The 17052-nt window shown below is 49.2% G+C and overlaps 1 long non-coding RNA gene across 2 annotated transcripts; it reads left to right on the forward strand.

Annotated features, from left to right (window-relative positions):
• The first annotated feature begins 7131 nt into the window (after window positions 1–7131).
• LOC306669424 lies at window positions 7132–12087 on the forward strand. Of its 2 annotated transcripts, none has more exons than XR_013766113.1 (3): window positions 7132–7365; window positions 7823–7931; window positions 11576–12087. It is a non-coding gene; the product is annotated as an uncharacterized lncRNA (long non-coding RNA). The 2 variants fall into 2 exon arrangements; XR_013766114.1 differs by lacking the exon at window positions 11576–12087 and adding an exon at window positions 9138–9694.
• Window positions 12088–17052: the final 4965 nt, after the last annotated feature.

Genomic DNA, 17052 nt, shown 5'->3' on the forward strand with positions numbered 1-17052 from the left:
GCATCCGGCCCAGCCTGAGGCCCCTGCTAAAACCCACCGGCTAGCCCGCATGCATCAGAGGGTCTGGGCTTCCCTCTGCCCCTCCTCTGCCCAGATCCACAGCCATCGGTCTTCACAAAGCACTGAATCAGAGAAAAGTTCTGGGAAAGGCAAAATCAATGGCCGGATGTCACACCGGGCCTTGAAGGAAACCGCAGGACGCGTGGCCTCTCGTGGCCTCCCCCACCGCCCACCCCGGCTCCCCGAGCACTTAGCTGTCCCTATCGATTCCCAGGCGGCTGGAGATGGGAGCCCATCAGCAGGAGTTGCTGAAGTCTGTTCATTTGCCTTCCATCGTGGGTTGATTTTTACTTGTTGACTTTTCTTACCTCATTTCCCTGGTTGCTCCATTTAGAAATTTAAAAAAAAAAAAAAAAAAAAAAACTGTCAAGTTACAAAGAAGAATGAAAAAGAGGAAAGTTGTATTGGTTCTGTTCTCTTAGGTTCACTCCCTGTCTAGCGCGGCTCTGCCGGCAGGGCCTCCTGGCCACCCAGTGCAATCCACTTGGGCTGCATTTGGCCAGGGAAGGTCATGGAGGGAGAAGACAGATGCCAGGTGAGGCTGCCCCCAGCGCCCCCAGCAGCGCTGCGTCTTCTCCAGGGCAGCTTCCTCTCAGGGTCCACCGGGTCCTGTAGGGGCCCTGGCTCTGGCTTTGTTAGCACCACCTGCTCCTTCTGTCTCTCCAGCCTAGGGGTTGACTCGCCATCCTGCCTTTGTTTGGCTTTTAGCTGCTTCATCAGCTGGGCAAACAACACTCCATATTATATTCCTTCTGATTTAAGTACTGCGAGTGATTTCTGTTTACCTGGCTGGAGTCTAACTGATCTAGAAAGGGAAACTAATTTGCTAAGCAAAGACATCTGGGATGTAGCCCAGTCTATAAAACTATCGGTGATCCTATCTCAAATGATTTGGTTCCATCCGGGCAACGCAGTGACTCAGTTCAACTCAATTGAGATTAGCGAATGCTCATAGTGCACCCTCTTTGAGAAGGCACTCTGCCTGGGGAGGGAGACGGAAGAGAAAGCAGAGGCGCACCACTCCGTGGGCTGGTGGGGAGTCGTGGAAGTGGTCAGGAGCACTGGGCTGAGCTATTCTGCGTAGTGATAAAGGGTGGAGACGGGGACGTCCTGGGGAGATGGGCGGAAGGACTGCAGGCAAGGGCACTGTGTGAGCGTGGTGCGTAGGCCCATGGCTGTGGAGCTTGGGAAATCTAATTCCCAGAAAGCAGAACACAAAAACTCCAGCATCTAAAATCCACTAGGTAGCCAGCTGTGCACACCTATCGTTCCAGCATTTGAGGAGGCTGAGGCAAGAGGATCGCGAGTTGGAGGCCAGCCTGTGCAACTCAGCAAGACTGTCTCAAAATAAAAAATAAAAGGGTTGGGGATATGACCCAGTGGTAGGGCACTCCTGGGTTCAACCCCCAGTACCAAATAATAGACAGACAAAGAAACCAGGCAGATGGATGGAGCAGAAAAGTCAACTAGGAGACCTTAGGCTGTTTCTATTTGACGAAAATAATAAAGGTTTAAAAGAGACCATTAAATAAATGGTGTTAGGACAGCTATTTAATTATTGGAAAGAAATATAAATAGAGATTTGTTCTCTGCTTTTTATCAAATTAATTGAAGAGCTAACTCCTCCCTCCCAAAGTAACCATAACATCCTGAAGACACTCTAGGTTAAAATTTCTTGGACTGGGGATGGAGAAGGACTTTCTGAAGCATGGGGCATTCAATTAAGAAAAATAAAATGTTATGGAAGCTAAACTCCATGAACAATACTATAATTAAGGTGGAGTACTAGTATTAAAAGTTTGCAACAACAACAACAAAATGAATATAGAAAGAGTTTGACAAACAAATATGAGAAAACAATCTAGTGGCATAGATGTGCAATTCATATGAAGTATGTGGGAGAATTATAACCAATTAGTCACTGGAGATGTGCAGATTCTTCTTAATAAGACAACTTTTGCCAATAAAGTTGGCAGAGCATGTTTTGTTTTCTAAATTAAACTCGACACTGGTGGGCATTGTCTGAGAACTCTCATAATTGATGGTGGGAGTGTGAATTCTTACACTTCCAGGGAATGATTTTGTAACAGGTATTAATGGCTCTAAAAATGCTTATGGCTTTTGCTTTTCTCTATAATGCCACTTTGAGGAAGTATGTCCAGAGGAAATTCACAGGAATGCATCATCTTGGCATTTTTTGGAGTGAGAGAGAACACAGTCCACCCTTGGCAACCCTGTAGTGTAACAGACAACCAGTGCGTCTCTGGTCATGCAACATCAACACGTGATAAATATGATGTGATAAATGCACTTTGCAATAAAGATAAGAGCAAAGAAAAGGGAGAAGTCAGGTGAGAAAGAGCATTCTGCCTGGAGCTACCAGGAAAGTTCTCACAGAGACATTGATATTTAAATTGGGTCTTGAAGGATGAATAGGAGTTTACCAGGTAGAGGAAGGTCCAGGCAGAAAGAAAACGTGTAATTGTGGGGAGTCCTGAGTTCGATGTGACCAGAGCTTACACTGTGCTTAGACTGGAAGAGGGAGGGAAGGTAAAAAGCAAGGCATCACTGGGAGTCAGAAGGATTTTGGTCAACTCAAACTTGCCCGCAGAATTGCGGGCAGATTAGTTTGGCTTCATTCAGTAGGTTCCCCGGGCACTCAGGAGGCAGGAGGACATTTCGAGGCTCTGATGACAGGCTGGCCAAGAGGTTTGGCCCAAGGCAAAGTGAGGAGAGATTCAGGAGGTATGAAGGGGCAGGACTGCCACCACGAGAAGACAGACAGATTCCAGGATGTGTGACTCTCTGGGACGAATGGGAACCGATCATCAGAATTCAGTTGGCACGTGGGAGTAAGAATGCACCAAGACAGAGGAAGTAAAAATAGGCGTTTAGAAGTCAAACAGTAGGCGTTCCAGAAGAATCCCTCCACACCTGCTGTCAGCCTCATCCAGGAAAACAAGACTGCTCCTCCCTTCCGGAAGGACTCAGGAAGCCCGTCCCGTGGGATGGCCCTGAGGAGGGCTAGCAGGTGCTCAGTGTCTGGCATGGACCGGTCTAGCCTGTGCTCCATGGGTCCCCTCTCCACCCCTCTAGAGGAGCTGAGGGAACGGAAGTTCATGACCTGCCACCTTTGAACTTGCTATGGAGTACAGAGTGCAACTGGTGGCCAGACTTGAAATATAGATTTTCTGTGAAGATCTGCAAATAGTCCCTCCCGTAGACAGGTGGACAGCCCCCAAATAGATGGACAGCTGCAGACAATGGAGATCGGTTGCACTCGCGCGTGTGTGCACGCACATACACACGCGCGGCACCTGCCCCACCCCCCTGGCACACATTCTTGATCCTGTATTGGGCGATCACCTACGGAAATGACGTGCATGCCCTTGTGGAATTCCACATGTCACTGTGACAGACTCACTTATAAAATAAGACAAAGAGGAGAGAGTGGGGGGTGGCCGTAGAGCAGCAGCCGTGGTCTGCCTGCCAGGTCCGTGGTGGGTGGGAAGAGGCTGCCCCCTCAGGAACGTGGGAGAGAGGAGCATCCATTACCCACAGCATTGCTGTCATGGACAATGCAGGTGTGTCACTACCTCCAAATGTGTCATGAAGGGGACGGACTTGCGGGTGGTACAAAGGGGACCTCAAGGCCAGGAGACAGGGGACGGAAAAGACCACCCAGCTAGAGTTTGGATGTGACCCATTTGAGTGCACTGTCCTGGTCACCTGGGGGACCGGTTATCTAGCCCTGGTTAAGAGAGAGTTGCACAGTTTGAAGTCTATTTCCAAAGAGCCTGTCCTTACTCCCAAAGGCCTTAGAAGAGCTGCAGCCCAGTGACAGCAGGGTTTAATGTGCCAAGCATGTGACCATTTAGTAAAGCTGGCGATCAGCCTCCATAACCCCTGTTATCACTTGGTTTCTCAAAATGGGATGCTAACTCTTGATGGAATTTCAACAGTACATTATAGATACATGGTCTTTGGTGACAGCTGGCTTCCTGGGCACCATCCTCCAGCAATGCTTGGGAAACACCCTTTCCTAGTTTCTGCTAACTCCCCACCTGAAATGCTCCCTCTTTAGTGGCTGCTGCCTGTGGCCTCCTCTGGTGGCTCCCATGTTTTAGGGTGAATGTTAAGTACCTTACTGATACTGGATCACATGCAGCCTCTGACAAGATCTAAATTTCCTTCCTTCTCAATGATCACTTTGGGTACAGGAGGATGCACCAGGTAGGGTGGGCAATCTTGTCTGTCGAGTCCTGGGACACAGGATTTGGCTTCCGGCCTCTGGCAAGCATCTTCTGTAAAAGACCAGACAGTAAACATTTTCAGCGTTGTGGTCCATATGGACTCAGTTATGACTGCTCAGCTCTACTTTTGTAGCACTAAAGTAGATAGAAACTAGGTAAAAACAAACGGATGTGGTTTTGTGTCAATAAAACTTTATGAAAACAGGCAGCGGGCAGGAACTGACCCATGAGTCATAGTTTGCTGGCTCTGTTTTCATGCTGTCCAGTGGAAGTATCAGGTGAGTCACATACATGCTTTTTCACTTTTTAGTCATCACATTTAAAAAGTACAATGAGGCCTGTAAAATCAATTTTAATTTTGCATTGTTTTTAATTTAATGCAATCTACCTGAAGTTTTTATCATTTGGACATGTAATCAATAATGTAAACGCTTTAATGAGATATTTTGTGGGAACCTAGTCTTTGAAATCCTCCTCTGTGTGAGCGCTTGGCAGCCCTCCTGGGACCAGCAGCTGCCCCAGGAGAGCCCAGTTCTCATGGTTGCTCTTGGCTGCACACTGAAATTCGTCTCATTGGCACCATGTTTGCCTTCCAGCTCATGCTGAGGGAGGGAGAGCACACGCCCAAGTGTTTTAGAGTTAAGACTCCAAAATCACATATGCCACTTTCCCTTATCTAATATGGTGAGAATCCAGTCGCGTGGTGCAGTAGCTGCAAAGGACCTTGGGAAATGTAGTCTCTAGCTGGTGGCCATGTGCTCAGCTAAAACTTGGGGGCAGGGCTGTCATCAGGGAAGAAGGGGAGAAAGGTATTTGCTGGCAGTGAGCAATCTTGCCATATCATCTAGATTTTATCATTTTCAACAGAGTTGGCTCTCTGATTCTGAGATAATACTTTCACCAAAGGCTGGTCTTGAAAGTCAATCTCTTGGAAGGTGTGCTAGTCAGCTTTCCATCACTGTGACAAAATACCTCAGAAAATCAAGTTAAAGGAGAAACTTTTATTTTTTATTTTTATTTTTTATTTTATTTTTATTTTGACTCATAGTTTCAGTCCATGGTTGCTTGTCTGCGTTGCTTTGGGCTTATGATGGCGCTGTATGTCAAGGAAGGATGTGTGGTGGAGGAGCCCTGTTCATCTCATGATATTTGGAAAGCAGGGCTGGGGGCCGGGGGTGGGGGGTTGGGGGCGTGGCAACAGACAGACAGACATGAGGAGAGTCCTCCAAAGGCACACCGCCAATAAACTAACTTCCTTCCACGGGGCTCCACCTCCTAAAGGCCGCACCCCCTCTCAACTGTGCCATGGGCTAGCGACCAAAGCCTTTAACACGCGGGCCTTTGGAGGATGTTCAAGTTCCAAACTCTAACAGAAGGGAAGCGTTAAGCTCAGTTAAATTGGCCAAAAGGTTTAAGTTGGCCTAAAGGTTTCTCTGTACACAGTGAACTGTAACCTAACCTGATGTGTCCACAGACCATCGAGTCTTGGAACCAGGAGCTGCATCTCAGCCAATCAGAGTCTGTCACCTGTGCAAACCGCCATCCAATGAGGCAGACGCGAGCTGTGTAACCAGTCAGCCGCTCACTGTACCTCACTTCCATTTCCTGCAGGCCGCTCACTCTTCTCTGGCTATAAATGTGGCCTGCCTGTGTGGCAGCAGGGAGCATCCTGAGGCAATTTGGTGGGGACTGCTCTAGAATCACAAAAAGCCAGGTAAGCTCTGAAAATCTAGTTGGTGATAATTTTCCCTTTAGCAGGAGGGAGGGGACTCCTGTTTCAGACCCATTCTTCCTTCTCTTGACACCCCCCACTGCCATGCCCCTGGTCCCTCTCCTCATCTCCGTCTGTTCCCTTGTTCTCCTCCATCTGCCTGGGTTTCCTAGGGCTGCTGTAACGATACCACTAAAGCGGTAACTCAAAACAGCAGAAATGTATTCTCTCAGCTCTGGAGGCCCCGCCAAAACCAAGGGGTGTGCCTGCTCCTTCCAAAGTCCCAGGGGACAGTGACTCCCCTGCCACTTCCAGTTTCTGGTGGTCTTCCCTGGCCTGTCGACTGCGACTTCAGCCTCGGCTTCCACTTTCACATGTCTCCTCTTCTGTCCCCTGTATGCTCTTCTTACAAGGATGCCACTCCCCGGATGGTTGACCCATCCTAAGTGCAGGCTGGTGTCACCTGGAGATCGTTAATTATCCCCGCATAGACCCTATTTCCACACAAGGTCACGTTCCGGGTGGGCATGAATTCGGGGAGACCATTTTCCACCAGCGACACTATCGACTAGGACTCCGGAGGCCAGCACTTCCCAACCCCCTCATTTCTGCCCCACAACCCTGAATTCCTGGTGCTCGCAGTCCCTTGCAGCTCGGCTCTCTAGCTCCAGGGAAGTGCTCGGGAGGCAGAAGGGGCAGCAGAAGGAAGGAAGGGACAGTTAGAGGAGCGAGGAAGCCAAGGCCGCGCACCCACGCTAAGCGAATAGGTGGACCCATCCTGCCCGAGACGTAAAAACACACCACACCTTGTGTCCCCAGATAAAAATAACTGGATCACCTTATCTAGTCCTAGTGCACAAAATAAATGACTTCTGGAGCATGTCCTGACAGTCGCTGATTACCTAGCAAAACGCCTTTATCCCTTACGCAGGCGGCACTGGCGGCTGCAGATGTACAGATGATGACCTCGCCTGCAAACAGCTGTCGTTCCGCCATGAACGGACTCGGGATGTCGACAGCCTCCGTGCAGGTGTTTTGGGTATTTTTCTTTTAAATGTTGTTTTTTCCATTTTGTCTTCCTTGCAATTCTTTGCAAATGACCTTGGTTTTGCCTGGAGTCTTCTTTCACAGATGGACTCCTCTGCTGTCCCCGGGTTGGAATGGTGGCGTGGAACGGGAAGAGGTCCTCCTCTCTCCTCACAGCCTATGAGTCCATCTCTAGCTGTCCCTTCCTTCCGTCCACTTTCTCCACCCGACTCCTGGTTCCCGTTGGAATCTCACCGGGACCACTGCAACTCGCCTCAGCTTTACTGCTGCCCACGGTCCCTTCTCTGCACAGAGGTGGGGGGTCTGTTGGAAACACAAACTCTCCTGCTACTCAGCTGCACTGTCCCCCTGTTGATCTTAGCATAATAGCTAAGATGTACTCAGCTCTGTGTGTCAAGAACTACCCAAATTTTACCCACATCAGTATTAATGTGACCCTCTCGCTAACAGCCTCACATTTCATATTAGCAATCAGAGAAATTAAGTCACATAACTAATAAGTGATAGAGCAGGGATTTGACCCCAGAGACACTTGCTCCAGAGTCTGTTCTTACCTGCCACTCTGCACAATGGCCTGGTGGCCTCTGCAACCATCCATGAAGCCCATGCCACCTTGCCCGCCCCCTCACTCCCTGTGCTCTGAGGACAGTGTCCTGCTTGCACTTTCTCGTACCTTCCAGCTCTTGCATGCCTCAGGGCCTTTGCACTTACTCTGTCCTCTGCTGAACGTACTCTTTCCCCCAATTCCCAGGCCTCCATTCAGGGATGCCATCCACCATCTCCCAGGCCAGATCGAACCCTCTAGGGGCTTTGAGAACTCCAAGGACCTCCCCTTGCTGTCCCACCTCTCAGTGGTCTGGGTGAGCATTTGATAATGATCCTGCCTCCTTTCTCCCCACTTCTTCCACAAAGAAAGGGAGGATCGTTCTCCACTGTCCCTCCAGGGCTTGACACAGGATCTGGTTCACAATATTTGCAGAATAAAGAAATGGAGAAAGATATTAAATCAGTGTGCTTGATATAAGGTGGAAAAAAAGTCCATACTGATAAAGATCACAGAAAAGAAAGGGTGGAGAAGCATAAACTTGAAGCTTGCTGGGCGATCCAGCATGGGTTACAGTTCTGGTGTGACCTGCCACCATCGGCACGTGGCGCGCACAGCAGGCAGGGGGTAGGCTGCCGCAGGAAGAGCTGGGTCTTCAGCCCAGACGGCTCCTGTGCCCGCGTCCTCGGCTGCTGTCTTGCCCATCTCTGGGGAGTCCAGATGCTCCATTTTCTCTTCAAGTTTTCATGCCTTTGAAAGCCAAGTTCATCTTACAGCGAGCTGTACATTTAATGAAGTGTATTTTTTTGTGGGTCCCTGAAAAGCAGTTTCGAGATCAATGGTGAGTCCCGCAATCAATGGCGTTTGGAATCGAGGAAATTCCATTTGTGGCCTGGGGTGAATTTTTTGCTTTTCTGAATCCTAATTTCCTTGGCTACAAAAGGACAGGAGTGTTGTAAACATTGGAGGTGTATCTGTGGCCTTGGCATCGTGACCAGCAGGTTTAATTTCTCCATGGAAAGTCTGTTGTGAGTTCCGTGAACTATGTGTCGGATTGGTGTTTTACTGGAATCATTCACATGCTGTATCTGCGTGGTCAGTCACACGTTTGGCTACTCATCATTTCAGAGGAGAAACGAGAGAGAAAATTGGCGGGGGTGGGGTGGGGTGGGGGGCTCTGTCTTCTTTACGTTTTAGTTAATGCTGCACGGAACCTCTTTCTTGTGTCTGGGGAAGAGGCTTCACCAGCAGGAGGAGCCGGAGAGAGGCGCCTTGGGCCCTGGCTAGGGCGTGCTCCAGAGGGTTCTGGGCCCCACTTGGGGAAGACTGCATGGGACGTTTCCCCGTGATAAAAATGTAGAGAATTTGAGTCATCTATGGAGCACCTCACTTTTTAAGAAAAAAAAACTTAGGGCAATTACTTGTTCTATTTCTACATCTAATGTTCCTTCCAGTTTATTCTGGGTGCACATTAGTCAGTGCAGATATGTTGCAATAAAAGTTTCTATTTGCTCTGAACCAGTCACTGGAGTCCAATCTCAAGAGCTCTCCGAAGGCTTCGCTGGCGTCACCGATGGCTCCTAAGCTGACTTGAGCCAGGGCCCCAGCCATGATGGAAATGAAGCCTTCAGATGATTCTGTGAAAAACGCTGCCTTATGAACAACCTCTCTTGCCTTTTGACATGCCCAATAGAAGTCTCAACCCCATTGACCTCGGCAGACTAACGCGTACTGTGAAGAAGCTAGAAAATGTATATTTGGGTTAAAAACAGAAAAAGAAATTTCAGAGGAAGGGTGCAGAAATGTAATGAGATTGACGACACCTCCCAGGTAAGAGTTCCTGGTCCCTCTCCTGCTGACGGGTGGGACACAGATCAGAGCCTGCCTGGTCCCTGGAACAGCTCTTGTGGATGTCAGCAAATTGTTTTTCATCTCTGCAGAAGACCCATGCTAGGGCTTCTGCTGTTTGCCGTGGGGCACATGGCTTGTCTTTTAGGAGTTGATGTAACCTTTGAGAAAGCAAAAACATTGACCCTTAAGTTGGGTCAATGAAGAGAGGTGTTGGAATTTGTGTGTGTGTGTGTGTGTGTGTGTGTGTGTGTGTGTGTGTGTGTGTGTGTGAGAGAGAGAGAGAGAGAGAGAGAGAGAGAGAGAGAGAGAGGTTAAGATCAAACTGTCTCTAAAGCGAGGTAACTAACTGAAGCAGGTTGAGTGCTATCTCCCTCTGAAAGACCTGCCTGTGTCTTAGCATGAGGAGCCTGTAAACGTGACCTTATTTGGGGAAAAAAGGGTCTTTGCCAATGTAAATAAGTTAAAGATCTGAGATAAGTTTCCACTGGATTATCCAGGTGACCTTAAATCCAAGGATAAGTGTCCTTCCAGGAGGAAGGCAGAGGGAGATTTGAGACCACCAAGAGCAAAAGGTCATGTGAAGTCAGAGGCAGAGACTGAAAGACGCAGCCACAAGCCCAGGAGCATCGGCAGCCACCACAGCTGAAGGAAGCAATGAAGGACTCTCCCTTAGAGCAGCCGGAGGGACACAGCCTTGCTGACGCCTGGCTTTCTGACTTCTGGCCTACAGATCTGAGAAGATGCACTTCTGTCACTTTAAGCTACCACATTTGTGGTAATTTATTACAGTTAACACTTTTTTGGCTAATTTATTACAGTTGATTCTTTTTTGGCTTGAAAACTTGGTGCTAAGATAATTCCCAAAGAAACAAGAATTTCAGAACTAATTTGAGTAATGACAGTTTCAATCAATGGCGTGCCTATTTTTCTCTAAAACCTACTTAAAATAGTTTCTTACCAACTTTATCAATCAGGGTCCAACTCAGCATACAGCAACAACTTCAGGTATTCATAGAGAGGGGATTTCTTGCAGGACTTTGTCACATAAGTGATGGAGGGGCTGATAAGTCACTAGGTGACAGAGAGGTCACCCAGAAATTAGCCACTTCAGGTAGCCATGCCACTCCCAGGGAGGAGGTGGTGTTACCAGAACCCAGGGGCCAGGGTCACCTATAGGGAGCAGGGAGCATGGTAGGCTTATGTGGGGAGACTCTGAAGCTGAAGGACACCCCGAGGTGGAGAGGGGAGGGAGAGATGCCCAGCTCTTCCTTCCTCTGCCTTCTATGCCTCACCAGTGCTGGCTGACCCTCACAAAGGCTGCACCAACGGTGGTCACTCTGAGTTCCCACCTTGCTGGCTGGCAGCTCCCTCACAAAGCAGCTTGAGAGAGAGAAGAGAGTCTCCAGCGGACTGAACGGGTGAGGGGATCTTGGACTGAGCCGCTGAGCCCTCTCCTGAGGACGCACTTCCAGAGAAACTGGTCTGGATGGTGGGGGCGGGCATTCTCCTTCCTTCCCAGGAGGCTCAGCTTTCAAAAACATTACACTTCAAGAGAAAAGTGTAGCCAGGGTAATGCTCCCAGGGCGTGTCCGCCTCCAGGTCCCTGGATTCTGTGAGGACCTTACCTCGTTTGTCCAGATGTGATTAAATTAAGGATTCTGAGATGGGGACATGAAGCTGGATCATCCAGGGACCCAGTGGGTCACAGAGGGCCTGGTAAGAGGGAGACAGAAGGGTTCTGGAGACAGAAGGGTCCTAGATGAACAAGGAGAGGAACAATAGGAGCGGAGGGTGGAGTGATGAGCTCTGTAGGCGGAGGAAGGGGTCCTCAGCCGAGGAATGTGGGGCCCCTAGAAAAGACAGGAAACGGCCCCCAGGAAGGGGCTCAGCCTCACCAACTCCCGATGCTGGCCCAGTGAGGCTGGCTGAGGGCTTCTGGCTTCCAGATCCCCGAGATGATATGTTGGAGTGGGTTTAAATCTGTCTGTGGTACTTTCATACAGCAGCAGTAAGAAAACACTAACGAGCCCCTTCAAACCTCAGGCTCAGACATCCAGCCTGTTCTTTCTCCAGCTGGGGCTGCCATGGGCCCATTTCTTTATCACGCAGGAGAGGTCATGGTGAAGCTGAACGAAGCAGCTGCTGGCAGTGGTTTGATGCAGTCTGAAGGATTTCAAACCACACTCACGGTCCTGAATGATGCTGCGATGTTGTGCGTGGAAGTCCGCTTCACACCTACGAGCCCGGCTTGATCCTGCGCCTGCACCAACGGGCTGTCACCCTGAGCTCCCACCAACGCCCTCCCAAGTTCTAGGCACCATTGCTGGACTCTGGGAGTTGGTTAGCATTGCTTTGGTGATATTTAGTAAAGCTATGAAATGTCTTGTGTTATTACTTGAGTGTCTTCATTAAATGAAGCAGACTCGATTCAGATAAATTAAGTGGGAAAGAATATTTTCTAAAATAATAGCTCATGTTGTTGCATGGTTTCTATAATCTAATTAATGGCAGTGTCCCAAAGCTCCTTTCTCCATTCTAGGGAAAAGGAAGCAAAAGGAAGAAAGAAAAAGCATCAGGAACCAATTCCTTTTACTCCTAAAGATAACATAATAATAATAACAGTGGCAATAAAAATCTAATAATTAATTCAAATGCTAGAGCCCGTGTCGAGAGTGATTTTGCATATCCTTTTCATTTTGTTCTGGTAACTTAATGAGAGAGGTCTGACTGGCCGTGTTTTTCATGGGAAGCAGTTAGATGTTGGCAGGTCAAGTTCAGGCAGGTGGGAAGCTGGAACTCTTGAATCAAATATTGTAAGTGCTGTGTTACTGTTGCTGTTTCCCAGCTTGGCTTGTGTTTGGATCTTGGAGAACACCCTGGCTCAATAATAATTTATACATGGCAGACATTTGTTGAGGATCGATCCCAGTCACATATAAATAAGTTATTTATATGTGACAATGGCCCACCCAGCCACAGCACGCCCCCAGGGAAGTGACCACCACTCATATTCCTGAGCGAGTGTTGCATCCTAAGAGGCAAAACAGCTTCTGGTTTGGAAAAGAGCGAATGGCTTGGGCTCGCGGGTCCCTTCGCTGCTTCTGTCCTTCACCCAGCAGACGCTGCTGAGGGCTTCCCTGGAGCCAGGTCCTGTGCGGGGTAGTGGGAGTCAGTTCCCTCTCTTAGCCGTGTTCATTGGCCTGTCCGTAGGGCCTAGCCACATAGTCCACCCTGCTAACTTGGAAAAGACCCTAGACTTACAAAGCCCAGGCCTGAAAGGACCTTGGAGGGCATCTTCATGTGAAAGGAGGCACAGGTACCAGCTGGACGACAGCTAAGGGTTGCATAGGTCTGAGTTCAAATTCAGGTCTCTGCCTTCCAGCCAGACCTCAGGTGCTGTGCCTGCTGGTTTGGGGATGATAGTCACACGTACCCCAGAGGGTAGAGGTGAAGTCTAAAGATGACCACAAAGTGATTAGCTTAGGATCTGTCCACAGAAAGTGTAAAATAAATATTTGAACTCTATGTCACTGTCCTGGCCACGCTTTCCCCTGCATGCTGCCATTACGGAATGTTGAATGTGTGTGGGTCGAATCTATGGTACCGGTGCCTTGGAGACTGGTGGACACAAAGCTGCGGGCTTCCCATGCAGATCCCAGGCCCAAGCCTTCAGCACCACCGCTGGTCCCAGCCCCATCACACCTTCCGGGGACTCTGAGACCTGACGTCCCTCTCCCTGCTCGCTTGTCCAGTCTGTCCTGTGCACAGTGTGTCCTGTGGGCCCTGCGTGGCCCGTCCTGTGACTCCCCAGCCCTGCCAGCTCCTGCTGACGGCCACCGTCCAGCCGGCAGCTCCCTGCTTGCGTCTCGGAGCCGCCCCTCCGCCTCCTTTCTGCTCCTTGAGCACACCGCGTCCTTTCCTGCCCCGAGGCCTCTGTGCCTTCTGTTCCCTCTGTTCAGAGTGACCTCCCCACTGTCCCCGGACTTGCCTGCCTCCTCAAGGCCACCTGCACTCCTCAAAGGCACCTCCCCTCCACAGAACACCCCTTCCCCAGCACCCGCGCCGTCTCCCGCTCGGGAAGGGAAGCTTCCAGAATGCTGCCAGCCTGGGACCTGGAACGGAAAAGGCACACATCAGGTGCTCCATAAATACCTGGGGAGCCAGTAAGTGAATCCCTCATGGCAGTGGCTTATCTAATAGGCTCGAGACGTCATACTTTTATGATGCAATGACGGGGTTGATATCTAATTTTTAAATTGAACATGCTTGAGCTAGAACCATTTATCAACAACGCCCAAAAGCTAGACAATAATTACCATCCCCCTTCAACGACCTCTGGGCCACACTGGACACCACAGCCAGAGTATCTGTGTCCCACCGTCCCAACATGCCAGGGAGGGAGAAAGGGTCTCTGAACCTGCAGCTGCCTCGGGAAGTCCAGGCAGATCCACAAACCCAGGCGGAAGGCCGCTGCCAGGAAATCAGATCTCAAGCCAGAAACGCGGGTTCTGGGACTCTACAAAGAAGTGCAGTGTGTGTCACATTCGACACACATGAGGGCAGGGCTCTGAGGTCCTCCAGTCTGCCCCTGTGTCCCTGTACCCTTGAGGAAGGTGACTTGGGGGGGAGGGACCTGTGCAGTTCCCGGCACTGATGTTCGAGTTGGAAACAGATCCGTCCACAACCCGGCTTCGGTGGCTCATGTGGAAAGATGATACAAGATGACGCAGATCCCAGTGTGAAAGCTGGGTTGAGGGTGACAAAAATCTTACCGCTTTATGTATAAAGAACATTTAGATACTCGTGTACCTGTTATGGGGTAGGACTCAGGAGAAAACAGATATTTACATGAGGTCTCAAATTCACCTACCTGACCACCCCCGTGAGGTTTGGACGTGGCTAACCCTTTCCTAGACAGGGAAACTGATCCTCTAATAGGCTAAATGGTGCACTCTTGTTCACCCAGCTGTTAGCTGGGGAGCAGAGACTAGAAGCTGCCGAGTTCCATGTGGTTCCAGAAGAAAAAGTATTTCCCATAGGAACAGTAGAAGGTGCTCAGGGCCAGTTAGTGCCGCTGGAACACGCTGTTAATAAAGCAAAATTGGGAGCAGGGTCCTTCCAACTTCCTGTCAGGAGTTTTCTGACATCCTGAGGATTCCGGAGTCCCCACACCTGGGGGGGTCTCATAAACACACACGAGACCTCCCAGGTATGCCCTCAGGGATCATATGGGAGCACGAGACAACCAGGCTGATGGAATTAGACGGACATTGCCCAGCACTAAGGGAGACATGAAGAAAACAGCAAGCGTGCGTCTTACAGAGGGATCATCAGGCTTCCCAGGGCAGGTCTCCGTGATGGTGGACAATGAACCCTGGCCCTTGTACATTGTGTGACCCAGACAAGTAGTTTGACCTCTCTGAGTCTAGTTCCCTCATCTGGGAGCAGAAGGGAGTGAGGACTAGTGAGATATTCCATGAGAATGGGCCTTCCAGCCCTTGTTAACAATGGTGCTAGTGTCTCCATGCCTGTCCTTTCATACTCTGTGATAGTTTCCCTCTCCTAAAAGCTCTGCCTTAGCTCATTTTCTGTTGCTATAGCAAAACACCTGAGACCAGGTAATTTATAAAGAATAGAAGATTATTTGGCTCATGGTCAGGGAGGCTCTGAAGTCCAAGAGCAGAGCACTGGTATCTGGTCACGGCCTTCCTGAGGCATCACAACATGGCGGAGGACATGGTAAGACAGAGCAAACCTGCCAACTTGGGTGTCTCTTCCTCTTCTTATGAACTCACTAATGCCGCCACGAGGGCTCCACCCTCATGACCTCATCTAACCCTAATTACCTCCCAAAAGCCCCACCTCCAAATACCATTAACATAGGAATTACACTTCCAGTGCGTGAGGGCGGGTGGGGGAGACACAAACAACAGCGACTTTTTCTATTTCATTACAATGTTTCCTGTGTCCCCAGTGATTCACAGAGAAGGGGGTAGTGGGGAGGGACCTGGGCCTCCTGAGCTCTAATGAAAGTTTTCAGATGGATTTGTCCTCTGTGGGCCCCACGAAGGGCCCTCTGTGACCACAGAACCACCAAGAACCACTTGGTCTTGGGTGAAGACCAAGTCCAAGGAGGACAGGAAGATGATGTAAAACATTGAACTGTTTCAAGCGTCTTCACTGCTGGGCACCCCTGTTTACATTCAATTAAAACAATAGGATCTATCTCATCTTCCCCACTAATGAAAGTCCAGCTCTGAAGAATTTTTCTCAGTGACCCTCTTTTAGTCTAGCACTTTCCTCCCACATGTTTGAATGTGGTTGCGTTCCATTTTTTCCCCCACAGGAAATGAAAACGTTCTGTTGCTCACAGTAGTGTGTGCGGGTTGTTCAAGCGGCATTTGCTCCCCTGGCCTGGTTCCTGTGTGCCCTGTGCAGACCCGTGGTGATGGCGCCCCCATTGGAGAAAGGAGGAAGTGCAGGCGAGTCCCAGTGTGGCTGCTCCTGGGCTGGGTGAACTTGGATTTGTGAAGTTCTCTGAGCCTCCATTTCTTTACAGTTGAAACAGAAACAGTGTTAGTGTTTAGATATGAGATGTCCCCCAAAAAGCTCATGTGAGAGACAATGCAAGAACATTTAGAGTCTGAATGATGTGGTTATGAGAGCTTTAACCTAACCAGTGGATTGATCCAATGATATGGATTAACTGGGAGGTAACTATAGGCAGGAAGGGTGTGGTTAGCGGAAGTAAATGACTGGGGGCTGCCTCTGGGGTTTACACCTTGTCCCTGGGGACCCTCTCTCTCTCTGCTTCCTGTTGCCATGTTCTGGGCTGCTTTCCTTCACCACATCCTTCCGCCATACCCTAACTTGGGCCCAGAGCCATGGAGTTGGCCATCTATGGACTGAGACCTCTGGAGCTGTGAGCCCCAAATAAAACTCTTCCTCTATGTTGTTCTTGTCTGGTCTTCTGGTCACAGCGATGAAAAAGCTGACTAAAACGAACAGTGATTCCTGATGTGAGGATTAAATGAGATCAGGTTTGCTATAAAAGTTAGCATTCTCAATAGCGAGTGGTAAATTGACAAAATACATTCTATATCCCACAGACACAGAATGTGTTTGTTCATGGACCAGCACGACCCAGGGACATAACATCAGAGACTGCTGACAATGTCAGCAAGGGACGCCCCTTACACACACAGGGGATAGAAAGGAGGCACGCCAACCTGGGTTAGGTGCTGTTCCACCACTGACTCTAAGACCTCTCAGAGCTGAAGACCCACTGTGCACTTACACTCTGTGAATATCAAAAGAATAATTCATTTGATACTCCGTTTCATTGTTGGAAAACTTTGAAGGGTATTTTGAAATTTTGGGGTATATGGTTCTTTTCCAACTGGAAATTTTATAAACTATAAGGATAGGAAAAAAATAGCTATGATGAAAGTTTACTGCTCTGAGTATAAATAATTGTAAGTATAAAAATACGCCACTATGTATCATGGTAGAAGTAAAAAATTCATCACCGAATTTCAGAGACTTAGTGTGAAGAAAACATTTCAATTATATTGATGACAGGATGA

This window comes from Sciurus vulgaris (genome assembly GCF_902686455.1).
Source record: "Sciurus vulgaris genome assembly, chromosome: 9".
Taxonomy (NCBI): Eukaryota; Metazoa; Chordata; class Mammalia; order Rodentia; family Sciuridae; genus Sciurus; species Sciurus vulgaris.